We start from the raw sequence: 22,213 nt of genomic DNA, 5'->3' as shown, positions 1-22,213 counted from the left end.
GCTCACTGGGGAAGAGTGTCATTCAGAAGTGGATGTCAAATAGGTGAGTAATGATTTGTATCTTTTCAGCATATTTAGTAAATAGAATTCATTAGTGAAGTCTTTATTGGTTTTAAATTTTAGAGCTTATTGGAGACGAAATATAACTCCATCTACTATTACTTACCTACATTATTTCCAGAGGGCCAAAAATTCCTTTGATATTCTCATTATTTAAGATTTATACCATAAACCGCGCTAATCTAGTGCTACTTGATTATCAAAGCCTTCTTATAACTTCTAGTATCTTAAATTTAGAAAATAGTAGTATTACCACATTTGCGCCTAAAATTTACAAATGATATATTTCTTTCTTATCTCACCATACTCTCGCAAATTAAACAGTTAAATCAAAAGAAATAAAACAAGAAAGTCAAAAACTATAAAAAACGCGTGACGTCACAGGTAACGGGCCGAAACGAACAACCCTTAGTGGTGACAAAAAAACTACGGTCCATCGTATCTTAACTGTTTTAAACAGTTTGTTATCGTTTTTTGTTTGCGCAAAATTTCTTTTCTACGAATGTGGCGGTGCGCTTTTGCCAATTTTTTTCAATCTGCATCAGTTTTAATTTTATTATTGCAATTTGGCAACGGTTATTTTTTTGCAATAAATTAACGGTTATAGACTTTATAGATGCAATTTGCAATTATTATGTAAATCGCTTAAATTTTAAACGAAAAATGTTATTTCGATTCATTAAATTTATTTGTTACACCTTATATAAGCGTTTATATCAATAGAATGGTAATAAAATTATAATTACTACACTCATGAGGAATGAAAAATGTTGTTCCGATTTTATTTTTTGTTACGCCTTATATAACCATTCATATCAATAGAGTAATAAGAAAAATATTACAAACATCACTTGTCTTATTAATTTCCGTATCTACCTGGCAATTAAAACGACTCTACTTTCTTAGAGATCAATAAACGATTTGTAAATTATTAGCAAAAAATGATACCAGTGATATCATAACCCTATCATTTTTGAGTTAAACGTGTTATGACTTATGTTCTGTCGTTGAGCAAAACATGTTTAGAAGATCCGGATGACGCCATCACTGCGGTAGAAGACGAGATATTTTTCACTGATAATATGATTGCTGATTTTACGCATTTGTGAACTGATATTAATTAACTAGAATTTTTATGTAAAGAAACTGATATGGTATTTTTATGTCTATAAAATTTATGCTTTTTCCAGATAGAAATGTAATTTAAAATGAGGACATATAAAATACGTTTGGGTTAGGTAAAGTTGGTTTGATATATACAACCTGGTAGTAAAATATTGAGTTAAATATGTAAACTTAAAAAAATATATAAAAAATTAAATATGTTATCTTTTGCCCGAGATATCGCGAGGCGCATCCCCTCCGAAAAACTCTACATGTTTGACACTCTACATACTCAAAAATGTTACCACCAAGAAGAAGCTTTTGCCTACAGTTTTGAGCGCTTAAAATCTTTTTGGGAATCAAGTAATGTGCAATGCCAATAAAATATTTTAATTAATCCAAAACTAATTCTGCGTCCCAAATTTCATACATACTATTCATAAACATATGTGTTCATTTCTGACAAATATACGTTTAACTTTTAATTATTATAGAGTTAACTAAAAGGTCGACATAAAAAAAGAAGTTTACAAGTACACGTTTAGTTTTTTAAAGCAATAAAATCTTTTATATATCGAACGCAACGTTTCGCAAATTTTACAACTTGAAGCGAATAAAAATATTCCTTTGTATTGTTTTGGTTTATGGTGCACCGTTAGGTCAGACCGGAGATAGTTTCATTAGGGTGCTTGTAATCACCTAATTATTGCGCAGTTATTCATTAACGGTTTGGTCGTTAAACTTGGAACAATTTTTTATGTACTTTTTTTATTCACCCCTGGATGTATCAAAAGACAGTACTGGTTAAAATTCCCAAGACAACATTTTGTATATAATTATAAAAAAAAAAATAGGAGTAACATTTTGTATATAACTAGAATAATTAAAATAACTGTAATTAAAAAAAATATCTCGCTAAAATCTTTTCAAGCGATTACGTTCTATGTTCTGAAGAGCGGGTGAAAGTTCGCCGGAAAGCATGTAATTTTTTTTTTTTTTGCTTATTTATTTATTTTGTATTTATAGTGACTTAACAATTGTCGCATATTAACAGCGGTGGTTTAAACCCTAAGTTATTATGTCACTACACTCTACTTTTTTATACTATTTCGGCTAAGTGACCCAACTGCACCTAATAGTAAGTGGGTTCATTTCCAGATTAATACTAAATTCTATTACGCCAGAAAATATACGGTTGGTATTCCGGGGAAGGATTTTCAATCGAACGAAGCCGCATGCAAAAACTAGTGCCTAATCAATTTTAGTGCACCATAGGTTTCTCAACCCGTCCCGCCACTAGACATATGAGCCCACTACGCACTAATGGTATATACTAGTACATTAACATCGAGCAAATATATTTTCTCATGACAACCCGCAAAACATGTATGCATATTATTCACGGCAACATCTAATGATTTTATTATTATAATACGTTTATTTCCTTGTCTTTTCCTTCATTAGAGTATTTAGATTTATGTTGTAAATGGTATTACTGTAAGAAAACACCCATCATGGCAACGAGTTAACTGTTGTACGTATCCAATGCGGACAGCAATTGATTCTTAATTTGCCTCATTAAATACTAGTTTTTGCGCGAGGATTCGGAAGGACACATTTGAAACTAGAATAAAAAGCTAGGTATTCAGAGATAATATCTATTAATAAAATATTTTTTTAAATTAGCAAGTTAGAGATAAAGATTAGTACACTCAAATATAACATAAACTCTTCAGCCTAATATAAAAGATTAAGTTGGGATTATGTATAATTCGAAATTCGATGAATTTATTTTATTTTATTATTTTTAAATCAATAAATAACATGATGCCTAGTATTACCATAATAAGCCGTAAACAGTGGCAACATCACCCAAAACCTCCAATTATAAGACATTTCATGACACTGCAATGTCGCTACCCTGACATCAGATGCAGTCTCAAAACCTTCAGCTTCAATGTCTCTCACAGACAAATAGAGCTGGCGACCTCTATCTACAGACACATAAACGTTTCATTGTAGAGTCAACTCAAGAAAAACGTATATATCAGGAGATGTACCACTTCACATACACACAACTCTACATATAAAAAGTCAATCAATATCTCAAGTGAAGCAATGGTATTGAAAGTTCAGCACATTACCATATTTATCTTCAGGCTCGGCGCAATCAGTGTTAGGCAACGTTTGATGACATCTCTTTAGATGAGCGACTCACCTCTACTTTAGAATCAATTTACTTGCACTTTATTGCGCTTTTCCGGTGCAGAATGGTCAGTGTGGTCAATTTGAAATTATTCCGAAATTCACTTTAATAACGTCCTTCTATTGGACTAGTTAACCTATTGCATCATGCAAAATACAACCTTATTTTTACTGAAATTTTAATTGATAAAATCATAATAGTTTGTGCTATGCAATAATTATAGATTTGTGATCTTTCGTACGTCTCTACATAATTTAATAACGATATAACAGGAAAGAATCATCCAATACCTTTGAGAAACCTTTCAGAATGTATAATAGCAATATAAAATTAATGTTAGCGTTGTTCTTTTACTTCCTATTTCCTGTATATTTTTTTAACAATATATTTTATTAGCTTAATAGAGTTCTAAAATTATCATAATTAAAAGTTAATAAAACATTAATCATTAATTGTTCCGTTCAAGTCTGAATATTTATGCGAAAAATTAAAAATAATTTATTCGAACGAATAAAAGTATACACAAAATTATGTCTTAACGAATTCCTTTGGAACATAACATATTACCGCCGAATACTAAAATAACCATGGCCACATCCAAAACACAAGTACTTACAATACAATAACGCATAAAAACGTATTATGAATTAAAAAAACGCGTCGCGTCCGTGCGAAGTTGTGATTATCGGGCGATCTGTAACGTCGCGTATCGTCGTATTAATCGGTGCGCGGGCGCAGGCCAGCGGTGGCAAAGTTCACGTTATCCCACCGCACGGTAACGCACCGATGTTAGAGACAGAGACGCACGTATACGACATCTGTTCATGCGAGAGTAGGACAGCAAGCGAGATAGATGTTGCGTTAGACGCTAGCCACGCCCCAGTGCCGATCCGTGCGACGAGTCCACCTCCGAGCGCATTCGTGCGCGCGCGCCGACCCAGACGCACGCGATCGTTCCCGTCGAGTTTACCGAAAAATGGAAACTACGCGATTTATATCCCGCCTCGGACGCCAGTGACTTAGCGTTCAGACCCATTCTAAAACAATAGGACTGTTAAAATGATGTGTCAATAAACGTAACAGTGTCGTCCGATGCATCGATTTCAGTTTGCTTTTTCAGTTACATGTAACGCGTGAATTGGACGCGACACATACTATGTTTTACCATCGAAAGTGACAGGGACTGGTGACATTTGAAATCGATAGTATTGTTAATTGAGTCAGCACGTATGCGGGTCGTCTTCAGTGAAATTGGAGACTTGAAAATATTTGGAATTTTCATTCTATTGTGAAGTGAATGTGGGATTTGTCGTCGCACGTGCGCTGTTAACACCGAGTGACACCAAAGATTTAAAGGTAACAAGTGTTTGCTTTTGATATTTTAGCTCTATTTTGACTCGTGTAAATATTGAACCGAAGCCGAACTCTATGACACACTAATGGAACAAATAAACGAACCATAAAATATAAAACGCGCTAAATTGACAGTACATTTAACTGAAAATACTCTCAAGATATATATAAAGTTGTTATCTTATAAAATTAAAGTTATAAACACCCCGTAGCCACATGTAACGGCAGACTGAAATGTCTCCCTGTAAAAGACATCAACGGGTGCCCAAGCGCAAATTTACTTAATATCGCACTAAACAAAACCTTATATCATGGCACTTATAATGTTATAATGAATATAATATTTATTGGTTTAAACACTTTTATAATTTATAAATAAATTACTTTTTTAATTAATTACTATACTTTACCGAACGCTAAAATTACCGCAACTGAAAATAAAATTAGGTGTAATGTTAAATGTCCGTAATCCGATTTAGATATTTGGTTTCCTGGTTTTTCTGTGTAAAAATTCCTTTTTAGAACAGCCTTTTAAATATCTATTACTCAAAAAATCCAAGATAATCGTAACGGTTAATCGCAACAAAATATTTCTGATAAATTTAAATAAGATTACGATTAAATTTAATCCAAAGGAGCGATCCCCAACCGAAGATTAAATCACTGACAGTTAATCTGCCAGATTAAAACCGCATTAACAAAATCTCATTCAAACAAAAGGAATGGATAAACTTTAAATAACACGACAAAATTAACTGAGATTAAAATTTCAACATGATCTGAAAGCTCGCGTCGCGTCGCGCTTTGAGACCACATATATCAAGCTTATTTCCTTAACCGTTACAAACATACATTTATTAAAAATAATTAAGTACGTGTCAAAAATATATATTTTTTCAAACATATTTATCATCGGAATATGAGAGAAATCGAAGACGATATCTAAAAATATAAATGTAACGCATTAATTTTACATATGTATTGCCGAGTCGCATGCGCAGACAAAAAAGCGATAATTCATAATAGATAGCCTGTTAGCGCTATATCTGGACTATTTAAAGGCATTTCTATATTAGTAACATTTTCGCAATTTAATGACCTTCTGAATAACGTCTGAAACACTGATACTGTGAAATATCGCACTTTATTGTGAAAACATTTAAACCTATATTATTATGTTATACATAAATACCTTCTATATAATATGTTGAGTCTACATAGCGTAAGAAAGGTTTCTGTTCTTATATCACTTCTGAGTAATATGAAAATTGTTCAGTAATCAACTTTTTTTTCGAAACATGACATTGAAAAAGTATATTAAAAATAAAATCAATATATTAGTTTGATAGTAGTCTATCCAAATAACATAAGTGGTAACATAAAAGAAAAAAACTGAGTAACCTTTAACGTATCAATTAACAATGCAAAAAAATAAAAAACGAAGATTTTTCAACAGCACAATATGTCATTGAAAAAAGTATTTAATATAGCTTAGATAGAAATGACTTCGCCTTAATAGTCGCGGAGATGCATACTGGTAAAAACCGAAGGTGCTTTGAGAGATGGACAATTGGTGAGCTTTTCGATTTAAAAAGAGTTTCTCGAAATAAAAGCGTTCGGAATAATAACAGGTAGCATGTCGTGAACTTGACAAATACTAAGGTAGTTCTACTTAAGCTTTTCTCGGGTTTAAGCTTACTATTAGTATTGGAAGCTACTTACTATTACTTACTAACAATTTAGTTCGCTAAAATAAATTGTGTAACAACCGATTAATTTCAAAATCAAAATATTCTTTATTACTCTATGATACGAAAACCCAAAGGACTTAATAATATATCAATATTTTAGTGTAAAGAATATCAAAAATGAAACTTCCGCCGGCATTATCACAATCTGCAAAGCTTACTAAAATTGAATGACGAATAATTTAACTTCCTACCGTTTTGTTAATATCTTCCTTATGTCTAATTCGGGAGTTAGGCGAAAAGCTACCTAAATTACTTAGCGATTAAAGATCATTATTAACTTGAAATAAATCGAAGTCCTAATAACAGTAAAGTATTATCTTTCTTGCGATAAATACCATACCATATACGCTTTTAAAAAGATCTACACAATTGTTAATTACATGAAATATTCTTCTTAAAGAACTTAAGGATTATATATAACACCATTGAAAGCAAAAAACAATTGAGTTCTAACGCTTTTATCAGTTTTCATACAAATTCATGCGGCACGCGATCGTTCGCGTATTACATTCATTGATGTTAATGAATCATTACCATCACTGGAATTGTTTCAATGGAAATATTCATTTCATTATTTACTTTGAGGCACGCTCCAGTCTTCCGATCTAGACTCAAGTGCCACTGCTCTGTCTATTGCTGCTTATGCGTGACAGACTGTGTCGGTTTTAAAGATATTATGGGTAATTAATAACGTTATGCCTTGACATGTAATGATTGAGCTAAGAAAATACACTATTTTTCATGATACTCTTGATTTAATAGATTTAAATTTATGAAACTAAAAAATATTCATTCCAAGTACAATGTTACTAAAACCGGCACAAAGTAAATCTGCTGTTTACAAATTGAAAACCTACATTTTATAACAAATAGTTTTATATTAAATTAAAATTAAACGAAAAATCGGTTTAAATTGTAAACTCGAACGAGGTGCAATTACATTCTTAATTCAAATTCGTAGGTTCGTAATTAAAAAAAGAAATAAAATTAATTATTAGATAAGTCATATTATTAAGACTCATATCTTTATAATAACCGAAACAATTCAAAACAATAACTAATAATAATGCGCAAAAAGTCAAGCATCAATCACGTTGACCCCGCTTGTATCGAAATTCAATTGAACAATCGGCCATTATGGCCATAATAAGTTGTTATTAAAAAAACAACAGATAAAAAGGCATTAAATACGTAAAACAATAAGGTCACCCGTGGGAAACTATCCCACGGCACATAAGGCTGCGAGCACACAGGCGCAGTGGACAGTTTGTTAAAATTGATACGTCTAAGACTATTAAAAAAAATACTATGAAAAACATAGGCCTGGACATCGAATTTAAATGTATGTCATAAAAACATGTAAAATGTGTTAATTTTGACATTTATGTACATGCATGGTTTATAGCCTATTTAAAAATATATCATTTTTTATAACATTGTAAAAAAATATTTTATACGCTTCACATTAAATACTGTTTATCTATTTTAGTACTTTATAAGTGCTAATTAATTTTGCTGTCGTAAATTACATTAGGATCTTAATTTGTGCAACATTTCGTTGCATTCCACTATCGAACGATAAATATAGCGTAATAAACTATCAATTAGTATTCAAAGTTATTAAAACCAAGGACATTTCGATAATAAAAAAAACTAGTAAACTAATAAAAATATTATGGAGTAATTAAAATTACCAAATTATGTATTATTAATAAATTATGTTATTAAAATATTTTTTCATGCGTAAAATGCCTCTTATTGTAAGATTTAGTTTTTAAACAATGTAGCTCCATAAGCTACGCATTTAAAAAATCAAAAAACGTTTTAAATTAAACAGCTTTTTTCCGTAATATTTACTATTTCTCTAATATATTTGATATTTCTCAGCAAGCGTAAACACTTTGCTAGATTATCACTCTTCTGTAAAAAAACGTTGTGTATAATCTTGAATCCGTCGGGGAGCGTGTCAATCAATGTATGCAGTTTGTATGTAGTTAATCAATTCTCCTGTTATGAAACAATGCATTTAATTTCTACACACTTTCATATAAATTGCCAAATCATACAATATAAATAATCAGATTATATAAATAAATAGTACTAATAACCGCTAGTGACTTAGGAACTTTTGTAGCAGGAAAGCTTTTCACGGGCGTAGTCGCGAACAACATTTTTTTTTAAAAAAAGCACCTCTCATTCAAATAAAACTATTTTACAGATTTTATCGCGGTTTTTATATTATAATTTTCTCCTGAAGCTTCCAAGACTTTGCAGCCTTCATAATCACGAAGCGGACTGGTATAATATAAAACCGCAATAAAATCCCCAAAATAGTTTTATTTAACCCACATTCGCGTAAACATAAGAAATCATTATAAGAACAACACAGTTCATTAGTTCTAAGTAACCATGTGCACAACGCCTAAATGTCCGAACAAAGATAGGGTTACCTTTAGCACACGTAATAACTACAATAGTGTGTGACAATGAACAATAACAATTGTCTTTGTACGCACGATCCATCTGACTTTACCGTGAATTAGGTGATCGTAATACTAGTTGCCGCATGCGGGTTTCGTCATTTTATTGACATTAGCATGATTATTATGTAGTTGAATAATGAGATGAGTACATTAATAACGAGCAAATTGTTTTAGTTAAATTGGATATATTAGAGCTCAGAGGTTGTTGACGTGGACAAGCGAGCGGTCAAAACTATAGTAAATAAAATTCTTTCTGTTCCATGTTTGAAAAAGTATGTTGTGTTGAAACTATATTGGAGTGTAATTAGGGTAGATAGAAGGCATTTTTCATTATCCTGAGACTTTTCAATCTCATAGTACCTAATATTTATGAATTCATGTCTTTAGACATATTATACATTTAAAAGTAAGATGTCAAATGTCATAAAGCAAATTGTAAGACCTCTGCCCATCCCTGAACGGTTTCGACAACGTCTCGCACTAGCGAACCGGAAACTGCCCAAGGCGTTAATTGTCGAATTATAGCCGCCTGCGCAACTATATCCGAATATTGCGCTAACTGTCGCAATTTAAGTTAGGCAATAATCTAGATTAATCTTTTTTTACTTCTAATGACTTGACAGTTAGTTACTCACCTGATAAGCGACTGGCTACAGGTAACATTATCTAGAATATCAAATTAAAAGACTATGACACTGCAAAGCACTCATCACTCTAAAATATTAATGAAGTCGCTCAATAATTGTATTAGCTATAGTCTTTAACCCCAAAACAACAGTTACTATAATCAGAAGCAGAAATAGACAACGCTGTGTAACAATTACACAACATGAGAAATTTCAACTTAATAGTAACATTTTAAAACAAATTTTAGGCATTAAGTACATTATCAAACCCTGATCGTATAACGCTCATTCCACGCTAGAAATCGGTGCATCAGGAACTGAGTATGCAGTCGATTCTGCACGCCCATCCGGCTGATATCCACGCAGCCGACCGCCCTGTGACCTTCGGCCCGCACTCCACTTCCCACGAGCAACACCTACGTGCGTTAGGAACATGAATAGCGTATGGGTTCCTTTCTCCTGATACGTGAAGATTTTGTGTTTTCAAAACAGTAATGAGAAGGTCCTTTCTCCTGGCGTGGGGTTAGGTTATTAATAAATTGACACATATATTACATTAACATGATGCACTCATATAAAGCAATAAAAAATATGTGCGTAATGATTATCTTATAGTTATATATACTATAACATCGTGGTAGTACTCTGTGGTATTGACGGCAATATGGCTGAGTAGGTTCAGACTTTTCCTACCTCGCACCCTTCACCACAACTTCTGTAAGCAAAGATCAGCAGCAACACACACGACACCGAGTGGTGAAGCTTGCCAAGTGTAAAAGAACACTAATCTGCCCTTATCCTACAAAAAAAAAATGAATCAAAATGAATCAGAAAGATATTAAAGTTAGAAATATTGATTGTCCACATCCCTCCATAGCAAATCGAGAGACTGACTAAAAAGATCCAACCGGACCTTCGCAAAGGGGAGAGCTACTACTTGTCATTTATCCAACTGGTTTTATAGGACTGCTTACAAAACTAATAATCTTCAAATAAAACCTTCAGGTTTATTACAATTGCAAGAGCTTTATGTTATAAAAGTTCTTTCATGGAAATTGCTTATTGACACATTTGGCCGACACATATGTCTATTGGGCCATTAAACCTAATCTACAAGTTAATGTTAAACTTCAAACGCAATTTGCATCGTAAAGTTTATATAATTTATATTAAATTGTAAAGTAAAATGTTAAGTACTTCGCTTCCTTTATTTAAGGCGTATCTAAATAAATTTTGATTAAATTATTATTGGCCTATATTCCGTAATATCATGCTTATTTGTAAACAGTTTTCTAAAGGTAAGAGGACGTTATTTATTAACACCTACCATGGTAGAGAAATTATCGCATTTTCGACTTGTAACTAATAGATTTTCCTTAAAGTCTACCTAATCATATTATTATTCAACTGAGCTATTTTGATACTTCCAAATTAAAGACCCAATACACGTTACAGGTGCGTGTAAAATGATATTTGTTTTTGAGCTCAATGTCAGCCTGGAGTAGAATTACGTGATGAGATAAGGCTCGTCCTTACAACTATTAGTTGCGCCCCTGCCTACCCCTTCAGATTACTAAGGCGTAAATATATGTAAGAAGGAACCCATATTTATGAAAAACCTTGACTCAAAAAGGTTTATGTAAAATCCCGTCATAGGCCCGAGGAAACCGTGGCCTTCCCACAACCAGTGCTTTTCTCACGTTCGCGTAATGATATCTAATGGCGTCTGACGTCACCGACATACTGCATCGTGCACATCCACCGCGTACTGTTATGTTTCAATCGGATTATGTTATGGTTTAATACGCTATAGTTATACATATGTTTTATCTGAATTAAAATTCAGTTAATATCGTGCATTTTCCAATATTTTTTACTGTTTTGAACTATAAACCGCGTGGTTCCACTAAGTGTGTTGCAGTTGGAAGGAAATGTAATGTTCTATGGCGTGCATGGTATGACATCATTCCGTGGTCCCGGGTTCGACTCCCGGGTCGGTAATATTAGGATTTTCAGCTATCAGCCCGGAGTCTAAAAATTGTCATCGATATGGCGGTACGCTCGCTTTCTATCACATCGTGGGATGGAACACATTTGACGAAAAGTTCGTGCCTGGTTGCACCTTTGTCTACCCCTTTGGGGATAAAGGCGTGATGTGTTTACTTTATAATGTTATAATGAGACTTAACACATGCCTTAAAGTGATAAGTGCAGCGAAAGTTCATGGCGCTTACTATTAGGCGAGCGATTTACTCTTCTCGTCATTAACTCTGCCTTATCAAACCTTGTGTTGAGAGTTAGCGTTTATTTAATGTACAAGGTCCGCTATAGGAACGACACAGCAGTTTATGAATCGCGTGCGGTTCACTTTTCGTCTTCATTATGGCATGAGAATGTTATTACATTAGTTCAGTGGACATGATACGATGAATGCCAACAATTGCAATATAGGACTGTCCAATATTTATACAAATATTTCGAAGTAGAAAAGATGGAAAATACAAATGTTTGAGCAAATATTTTTGATTAAACCAACGTTGGCCCCAATGCGCGATTTTGTGGTGACCAAGTGCAATTCATAAAATCCATACAATTCTTCAAGACTTCATTAACAGCTAAATCTTTATGCTTAGACATATTATTACTTGTAAAAAGTCTCGTGACACAGTTCCCATTAAAACATTCAGGGCGTGCGTTAACGACAAAAAAATATTTTTATATCATAAAGACATTAATAAAATTAAATTAATGCAAAATTATTCATTACGAACTCGAATTTATGTGCGATATGAATTATGTACGTAGTCATCGTAAGTCGAGCCTACTAATTTACTTTACAAGCTTATTCTGCTGACATTTGGACCTCAGTTTTACGATCAGGCGACTGTTTGACGCCAATATTTTCCAAATTTGAATCAGTACGCTCTTATGCGAGGATTTACTTCCACTACTACCCTAACATCTTTGAATGTCAAATTAAATGTCCTAAGAAAAAGTGTCAGAATGGACATTACTTAAAATGTTATTGCTGTAGAAACAAAGATTTCAACAAACAAAACTACACAAAATAAACCGGCCCATAACTCTAATGGCATACAAAACGTTCCGTTAGCCAACAAACAGGCGGAGGACACAAGAAAACTAGCAAAAGTGCACACAACTTCATCTGTTGGGAAGGCGAGCGCTCGTGAGCAATGGTGTACTACATTACCGCGCACGCCCGCATTAGGGCTCCGCGCGTCGTCAGATACAGAGGAACAGTATCACCACCTCATCATTTATCATATTAGTTGATTTGCTTATGCCTTTGCTTTCGTTAAGGTTCCTCGACTGAGTTTCAAAGGAAGGAAAGTTATTATGTAAATAACGTTAATCCAAGATATGATTTATTTGCAAAATTTCATCCAAATCCATTCAGTGTTTACCATCTACAAATATCAAAAAGATCAAATTGGTAGAAAAATGCCTATTATATTAGTTCTGATATAATGTTGCGAAGGACTGTAAACTCTATTGTGATTCAGTTTTCATTGTAGCAAGTAAAATAGCTGGACATTAACATACCTACATCTAATGTGACAAGATAATGAGTGTAATACAGCCACGTTTAATGCTGTGGAATTCAAAGTTCTTACAAATATCGCTACATAATTCTCAATCAGGCCTGATGGAAAGCTTATTACCTAGCTACATGCTAACCTCAAAACTGAAAAGCTTCTTACCCCGCTGGCCTGAAAGACTAAAAAATATGAATATTATTTATATAAAAGGTTTTGTTCTAAACAACTACATCATATATATCCACGAAGGGGTAGGCAGAGGAAATGGCTTCCTTTTTTCGCCATGTGTTTCGTCCTATAATATACTGTAAGCGAGCCCATCGCCACATCAAACGCAACTATGCTGAGCAGAAAAACCGAATATCACTGCACGACCTACACTGTATAAATTGATCAAAATATATTTCAGTACATTACTGTATTGCCGTATGTCGGGGCCCAGTTCACTAGGGATGCAACACGGGCCGATGTCCTTGTTTATGTGTAGGAAGGGATATTTTATTGGTATTTCGTGATGTAACAGCAATGTACGGATTTGTGTCGATTTTGTGTTACCTTAACGAGAATGTCAAAGTCTCGGCGATGGCGCATGCGTCGTGACTACGATTGCTCTTTATTAACACATTTATTTCAGAGCTATTTTTAGTTTATTTAACGGTTCATAAATGATATGTTTTGTTTTTGTTAATACTGGGTTTTTAGTGTGTTGAATTTCCTAATTATTTAAAACTTTCGTATGATATAAATTTAAAAGTAAATTCATTTAACAACACACATAATTCTAACACCACAAATATACGAATGATACGTACTAAAATCTATAAAATACATATGTATGTATTTTATAGATTTTAGTACGTATCATTAGGTCATATTATAGGTATATATTTATATACCTATAACCTTTCTAAATACATAAAATCTCATAAATATACTACATACATACATACATACTCACAAACACACTACACCCATAAAAGTATTTATTAAAGAGAATAATATGTTATTAAAATTCCCCAACTCATTATTCTCGATAACACACATTTATTCGATTATTAATTCTCATTTAATATTACGTCACAAACCCATCAAATCACTAAATAGCGGAACAGTAATAACCGAAGCAGACAACGATATCTATCAGAGAAACAATAAAAAATCAATAAGGAACATCATTTATCTAACAAAAGGTGTGAGTGAAGTTTAGTTAATAATTCAAATTAATAAACGCGGCACTACTGGTTTCGAAATTCAATTTAGTAAAGTGTAAAACTTATAAAGGTCCGTTCTAAAGTTATAGTTTTAACTGTCGTTAAGTTAATTGAAACTATTCAAGTTTACTTGATATTAAACCTTATTTAATTTCATATTTAATAATATCAATTTTAATTTGAATTGTAAAACTTATGCCTGGTTTTTTTTAAATAAAATATTTGAACGTAGTTAAAAACAATGGTAAAGAGGCAATCTTAATCAAATATAATGAATACTATGTATTTACTAGTAACTTAATTTCCTCTAACATACGTTTTTATTGAAATTATAGCTCAATCAAAAGTCTATGTCTAAACGACCAATCTCGAATCATTTTGTCTTCTAACAAGTAGTAGGGGTCAATTTCATTAAATTTTTACAATTTTCCGTCCTATTGTCCAATATTTTGTGGCCCATGCGGTCACACATTGCACAGGTAGCTGATGGTTTATAAATCATTAATTCACAATGAGATGGTCAGTTAAATGCTATTAATTTTAATTAACTGTTAAAGAAACTTATTGGGCAAGGTTTGCGGTTAAGGCGGGGAGCGAGTTTATAAGCGGTGGCGATTTTATGTCATAAGTGTTGTTTGGTGATATTCTGTGGAAAAACTTTTTGTTAAATGTAAATGATTTTAGGCTTTATGTTTATTTAGTGATTGTTTCAATCTCAATATACGATGGGAAGAAAATATGATATTATAATAAATATTCGAATTTCGAATTCGAAATTGTTAAGCAGAGGCTTCTATTACAATAAAAATATTTTAAAAAAATGTGCTGTTATCATAATAAGCAGCGATGAAAAAAACTAATTACAATCTTTACGAATTAAAGCTTATCTTGAAATGACGTGTTAGAAAGCTTTTCATCGATCAGTTTCACACATTTCAAAATTAATTTGCTATTATACAAAACAATCAAGGGTATTTAATGACGCATTGACAGCCATTTATGGCGCAAATGATTAATGATTCGCTACATCCTCTCGCTCGCACCACACTCTCGTAGATGATTTCTATAATTCCGTTCGCATGACCCCTTGCACTGACCACTCTAATTACACCGTGGCAAAAATTTGACGTAACCTGTCTTCACATCACAAATGAAATATTACAACTCACTACCTCTTATAACTTGGACATAAGGTTGAATTTCACTTGCGTTGTTGTTTGATAAAATTGTTCTGACTTTTTAATTTGTCAATGTTATACTTGACAGCATAGTTATTACGGCCCGTTGGCGAGTCGAAAGTGTACCGAGATTGGTGTTAGGCGGGTTGGGTTTTTCTAATGAGTTTGTTATATCTATTTATGTATGCGGCTGTTTGATAAAAAATATTCATTCTTATAACTCTTATTCTTTGGAATCAAATTTCGTTTTCTATTAATTTATACAAAGCGATGTGACAGCCTAATTATCGTATATTATGAGACTGGTTAACCGCAATTCTGAGCAGTAATTAAAAGTTTTGGTGGTGCTACTGTTCAGTAGTTTACTATGGGTTTTATAAAATTAAAAATTCCAGAAAAAAACAGTTCAGACTACTATGGACGCTATGAATTTTCTCACTACGGAAACCCGTTTACACTCGACGACATTTTGTCTTTTACCTTACGCATAATAGGAGTATTTGATTCAATACGTTCTGTTTTGAAATATTATTATATCCGCTCGCTAAGAGATAAGATTAATAATTGGTATTAATTAAAACTTTTTTTTTTATTCATATTAATATTTGATCCGAAATAAATTATTGCAATTCCAATCAATCTAATAGTTCAAAATTATACATAAACGACACGTCCAATGTAGTGTAATACAAATTAATATGCAATAGAATCGACTCAGTTGAACGTCCTCACCTAATTTATTCCTGAGTCCCGTCTCCGACATGTCCAAAATCGTATCATAATTAAAATCGTATCGTCCCCTTCGCATGTAACCAAGCCACGTATTAAGTAGCATGCACAATGACAAGACACAATTGAAACGCGGCTTTACGGCCGACGTTGCAGCCTTATGACTGACGTACGCCTATAAATTGTGAGCAGCATTGTCCTGTCTGTCTGTTATTTGCTGCGTGTGCTTTGGCGATTTTTAATTTATTAGTGATTGGTTGCATCCTCAATTTGCTGATTTTAAATTGTTAAGTTTATAGTAATTGATCTCTATAATTCGATACAAGTGGAGTGTTATGTGGTAGAGTTAGGTGAAAATACCTGTGGGTCATCTTTATTTGTGGTAATATACCACAAAGTACCACAGTAAAGTACCTGATCCTGTCATATCATGGGACGGAACACACTTGACGAAAAGTGAGTGCTCTGGTGGCGCCTATGCATACAACTTCGGGGATACACAAAAAGTCGTACAGTAAAGATTTGCTATACAATTCATATCATGAAGTGCCTCATCCCTAATAACCTTATTCTTTGGCTAAATGAAAGATTTTTAAAGTCAGAATTAATAGTTTTTATAATTAAATTCTTCTAGACCGAAATCCTTACGTGGTTCTGCAGCTTTACTCCCTCAAAACCTTCACTATACCTTGGTTACAATTGTAGGCCATAAAACTTCGACATTGAACATTACAAGTACATCAGTCTTTGGCATCAGGCCAACCATGTCGTGAGCCCCTCGATAAAGTCTGTGACCTTTAGAAGGACAGAGGCCATTTGTTCCACGACTTCGCGATGACCTCTGACTATTTGATGGAAAAATATGGACCCGTACATAGTGTCTCTACTAAATATTTTAAAGGCGACTGGTCGTAAAGTTACTAAATTAAAATTTAATTACAATGTAGTATAAGGCGTTATTCTACGTGTATCATTGAACATCAAATGTAAATCTAGAGGTGCAATACCTTGTATTAGACCGACCAATGAAGGAGAAACTAAATCCAACTAACAATGGTTGCTTGGAATACCTAGTAATTACACGTCTTCATAATACTTGCAGTACAATACTACATAAAGTGAAGAGAGTATTTAATTGTCAAGGAGCTGATGTAGTCGTTTAACAGACAATTTAAAAAAACTATTTTAATCTTTACTTCAGTTTAAACAAAAATATTTTTTTGTTTTTACCTACCAGTCAGTACTTAACATTTGATCCATTAAATCTCACGACATTCCAAGAACAAAAGTCTGCGCGGGCGCAATAAAATACATAGAGTGGTAATAAAAAGTGAGCAATGAATAAAGAGTAGTGACGTCAGTGCGCACGCGCGCCGTAACAGCCGCGGCGTAAACTGGCGCGCCTAATTACGCGCCGGTAGCAAGATCAAGGTTGTGTTGAGGTGCAGGGGATGAGCAATAGCGGAGGCGATAGCAGGAGCGGAAAGCGACAAACTCAACAGTAAAATAGTGTTCTTAAAGTCTTATTGAATGCAATAAGGATGCTAGATGACAATGAAACACTAAGCGATTTAAGATGCCAAGATTGCCAGTGTCGTAAAAACTCTGCAAATATCGTTTCGTTTATTAACTTCAGCTGTAAATAACACATCCCAAACCACTCTTGGTTCACAAATAGCCTGGCATAATTATAGCGGCTGACGACCGTCAATATTCTGTCACAATTTGCCTTACCATCACGTGCGGTAGTGTCGCAAAATCGCCACGTGTAGTTCATAGCCCACGATCGCCACCTGCTATAACTCGGCCCACGCAGCCGCGAACTGTATCGTCCACGCGACCGCCCGTGGGAACTGGAGCGCGTTTTTTTATTCACTTTTACCCACAACCGTTCCGCCCGAGTCGCCGCGGCTGTTATGACTTGTTACAATTCATTACATTAGAGTTATTAATGTTAACTATGTTCGCTTTGTGTTTGAGTTATTTGTTACGGATTAGAATGCCTTCAGATTTGTCGATGTAGATGACATTACTATCGATTTACTCACATTGTAGGCATTAAAGTTACGGGACATTAATAACAATAATTCTCATTCGATTATATATAAATAGGGTTTTAATAAAACTGACTGCTTAGGTGGTGTTGTTGTATTACGTTACGACGCAGTGAGGTCTAGGGTTCAATCCACGAGACGGGCAAAGCGATATTGGGTTTTTTTACTTAGTATCAAACCGGAGTCTGGAATTTGTGCCCGATATGGCGATAGACTCGTCCCATATCACATCATGATATTGAATACACAGGGTGTAAAGTGGGTACATCTATTGCGCCTCTGCCTACCCCTTCAGGAATAAAAGCATGAGTGTGTATATATGAACCAATAACATTGCATAATGCAAATGTTCCCACTCCACATTCCCAACAAACCCGTACACTTCTCAAATTCTTCAATAATTGTCTAACACAACTTCATCCTACCTGTTGCCCTAACTACATAATCAAGCAAAACACGGAACTGATTCATAATCTCGTAATTCAATTAAGACGGTTAAGAAACCACCCAGAAAAACCACCCTAAAGATAACATTCATTTAACCTTAAACATTACTAACCGGTAAACCAAACATGTTGAAATAAACACGCGTATGAAATTTGTTAATCGTATGTATTGGTAGAACAAACAGTGTCAATTAATAGTTCGATTCTAGTAACTGATATAAAGGGCGTTTGAAATTGAGTCTTTTTAATAGTAATTAAGGTTTGAATTATGGTATTTCACCATACCTTCTAATATAACAACTTATTGTCTAAGGAGGAGTAAAAATTGCGAAGAGGAAATTTATTTTCCCTTAGGTTGTGCACTCGTATGCGAATTTAAAAAAATGTATTATCTATTTTACGAATATATTAATGCACTGCTCTAAACAACAATAAAAACACTTTTTTTTCTCTGTACCATGTACGGACGTTATTCCTTAAAATGCACTGAAAAAAACAACACTAGTATCTCTTGCCTTCTCTGGTGAGAACTGTTTTCCGAACTGGTTGTAGAGTTAATATTGACGCAATCTAAATAATGCATAACATTTTACAGGTTCAAATAAATTAATTAATTTCATCAACCAAACAACAGTTCAAATAAATTACTGTATTTCATTAAGCCTCCGACAAAAACACTAGCTGTGCAAAAAGCAAAAAAAAAACATTAATATATTTTCTGACAAAATTATTTTATTACTATACATTTACAGTTATAAAACAGTTTAACGTTTTCTATATTAACACATCTGTATTGAAATCCTATTCTAACCGAGACCTTACCCAATCACCTAAGAACTCTTAATTTACCCAATAATCACAAAAATACATATAACACCGAAATTTAAACGTCTCACAGATAGCCACTATGGTGTTAAACGAACGTTAAACACCGTCGAATCTACGTAATTAGTACCAACCCGCTACACGATGTTGACAGAGATGCTCCTTCAACTTCATTATCTATTGCATTTGTTTATACGCATTTATAACGGGATAATTTTTATGCGAAAATTTATTGCGTTTATTTTTTTTGTAATTAATTTATTACCTATTGCATTTGTTTATCCGTTGTTATAAAGATATTTTTATGCAAACATTGCTTTTTTTATTTAAAATTTATTTGTTAATTTATTTATTATTAATATACGCTTTTATTTTATTGACCTTATGGGGAAAAATAAGCGTTTGATCATAAGGTATTGTTTATTATTCCGATTGTTTTCCGCGCAATAACTCGTCGCACTTTAAAGTGTTGCATCGGTAATTACTTCAAAGAACCTACCTTTGTGAAGTCCATCACGTTATACTGTGACAATCAAAACAAGGATAAATAACAGCAACCTACAAAACACAACTTATCACATATAATTAACCTCTATCCATCCTTAAAGTGTATTTAGAAACACCTAAACAATTATACCGTCCATAGCGTGATATTCCGTATCAACTGATCGCGTGCACGGACACCATAAAAAATCGTACCATTTTGTGTTAAAACCGTAAAAAATTCAAATTTCGAACGTTAATTGTCCGGTTTCATAATCGTTGTGTGTTTTACCGACACATCGATTACAAACAATCGGTTTGATTTTCGATTCTGTAATCGATTACAAAATTGAATCGTATGTTTATAAATGTCACGGATTGTGGTTTGTAAACTATATGTTTGAACTTTAGTGTAACGGTTAGTTACACTAAACGACGAGTTAAACATGACAATAAATTTTGATGATTACAAATTTATAGGTAATCATATTGTTAAGTTATGCTATAGGTAAATAATTTACCACGACTGCCTCGGTGGCGTAGTTGTATTGCACGTCCGATACAATAGCGCTCTGAGGTCCTGGGTTCGAATCCCGGGTCGGGCAAAGTGATATTTGGGTTTTTCTGCTCAGTATCAGCCCGGAGTCTGGAATTTGTGCCCGATATGGCGATAGGCTCGCCCCCTATCATATCATTGAAATTGAAACAGTACTAAAAGAAAAGTTAGTTATTGTTTGATTCATATTTATAATGTCATTAAAATTATAATAGTTTATTTCGTTATTAATAAGATCCGATGGAAGATTTTTTTTTACAAATAACGTATCTACCTGTATAAAAACATACAAACCAATATTACGTGATTAACTATATTAATCATAATTAATATTTACCACAGTCTGATAAGTCCTTTGCTGTAATAAAATAAAATAAATTTTCCTGTCCTAAGTTTACAATTCATTTATTAATCGTAATTGATTTATATTCTCTTCCCCTGCTCTACGGATTACGTATTCAAATAAATTGTAATAAATATTAATGAATTTCGTTAAATTCTTTGCTTTGAGGAAAATCTTAACCCATCGATAATAGCCGACAAAAATTCGTAAGTACATACGTCTCTCGAAAACAATGATTTAAATTCAACCCTAGTACACTCGTAAACCAAGCTTCACAACACACGTAAAGTACTCGGTTACTCAAGCTTGTTCGTTACTACACTAACTTTGTCCAGAAACATTTGTTATTCAAGCCACAGCGCGCATTACTAAAAAAAATATAAAAAAATGACTAATTAAGTAGCAACCTTCTTATTAAGTCAGTAAAAATAATATATAATAAATTATTATGGGTAATGTACAGAATATTTTATTTACTTTATTAATGTTTGGGAAACAAAAAGATTTTTTTAGCCTTAAAATATATCAATAATATTATAACATTAAGCAGCAAAATTTCCACAATAAAGTAGAACAGTTAAGCCAAAATAAAGAATAAGCGCTGGATTGAAAAAACAATATATAAAAAATTATATATTGTTTACTTATAACGAGAATCTAATTTTGAATCATACAAAAATTTTATCCCGATCTTAGTAAGTCGATTTCGATAATACATGCCAAGCTATTATTATAAAATTCAATATTATTTCATCTTGCACAGAGATTCACAGTATATTGTACAAGTAAATCCGGGTACAAACAACATTCAAAATGGTTGCTAAATTAATTCCCATCATAGGTCACCGCTTGTTGTAGCGACCTTTCATAAAAATTGCGTAAGTGTTTACATAAGGCGACCCGTGTTCATATCTCAAACATTTATCATAAAAACATCGCTCGTATGTTACATGAGCTATAATTTAATCCGTACTCCGTTTTAAACGGCAATCTATGATCGTTTGCGTCTTAATTTCTATTAGTCGTTGCAACTTTGACCTTATTGTAATATTGCCAAAGCAGATTTATTCATCAATAGCCAATTTATGGGCATTGTCTGGTATTATTAAAGTATTTTTTTTATATTGGCACGACAACGTCCAATAGAACGTCCACTGACGAGAGACTCCTCGACAGTCGACACAATTATGCCGGCCTATTGGAAACGGATATGCACAGTCAAAGAAAGTCTTCGATAGTTGTGTG

General features: G+C 33.3%; 1 protein-coding gene across 1 annotated transcript in view; it reads left to right on the top strand.

The window, feature by feature from the left end:
- Positions 1-4,276: 4,276 nt before the first annotated feature.
- Positions 4,277-22,213, top strand: part of LOC115448188 (knirps-related protein) — a 66,255-nt gene continuing 48,318 nt past the window's right edge. The window contains exon 1 of the mRNA XM_037438952.1: positions 4,277-4,726. The gene's annotated coding sequence lies outside the window, so the exon portion shown is untranslated. The remainder of the gene's footprint in view (positions 4,727-22,213) is intronic.

Source organism: Manduca sexta, chromosome 15, assembly GCF_014839805.1.
Source record: "Manduca sexta isolate Smith_Timp_Sample1 chromosome 15, JHU_Msex_v1.0, whole genome shotgun sequence".
Lineage (NCBI taxonomy): Eukaryota > Metazoa > Arthropoda > Insecta > Lepidoptera > Sphingidae > Manduca > Manduca sexta.
This window is presented reverse-complemented; position numbering and strand designations above follow the sequence as displayed.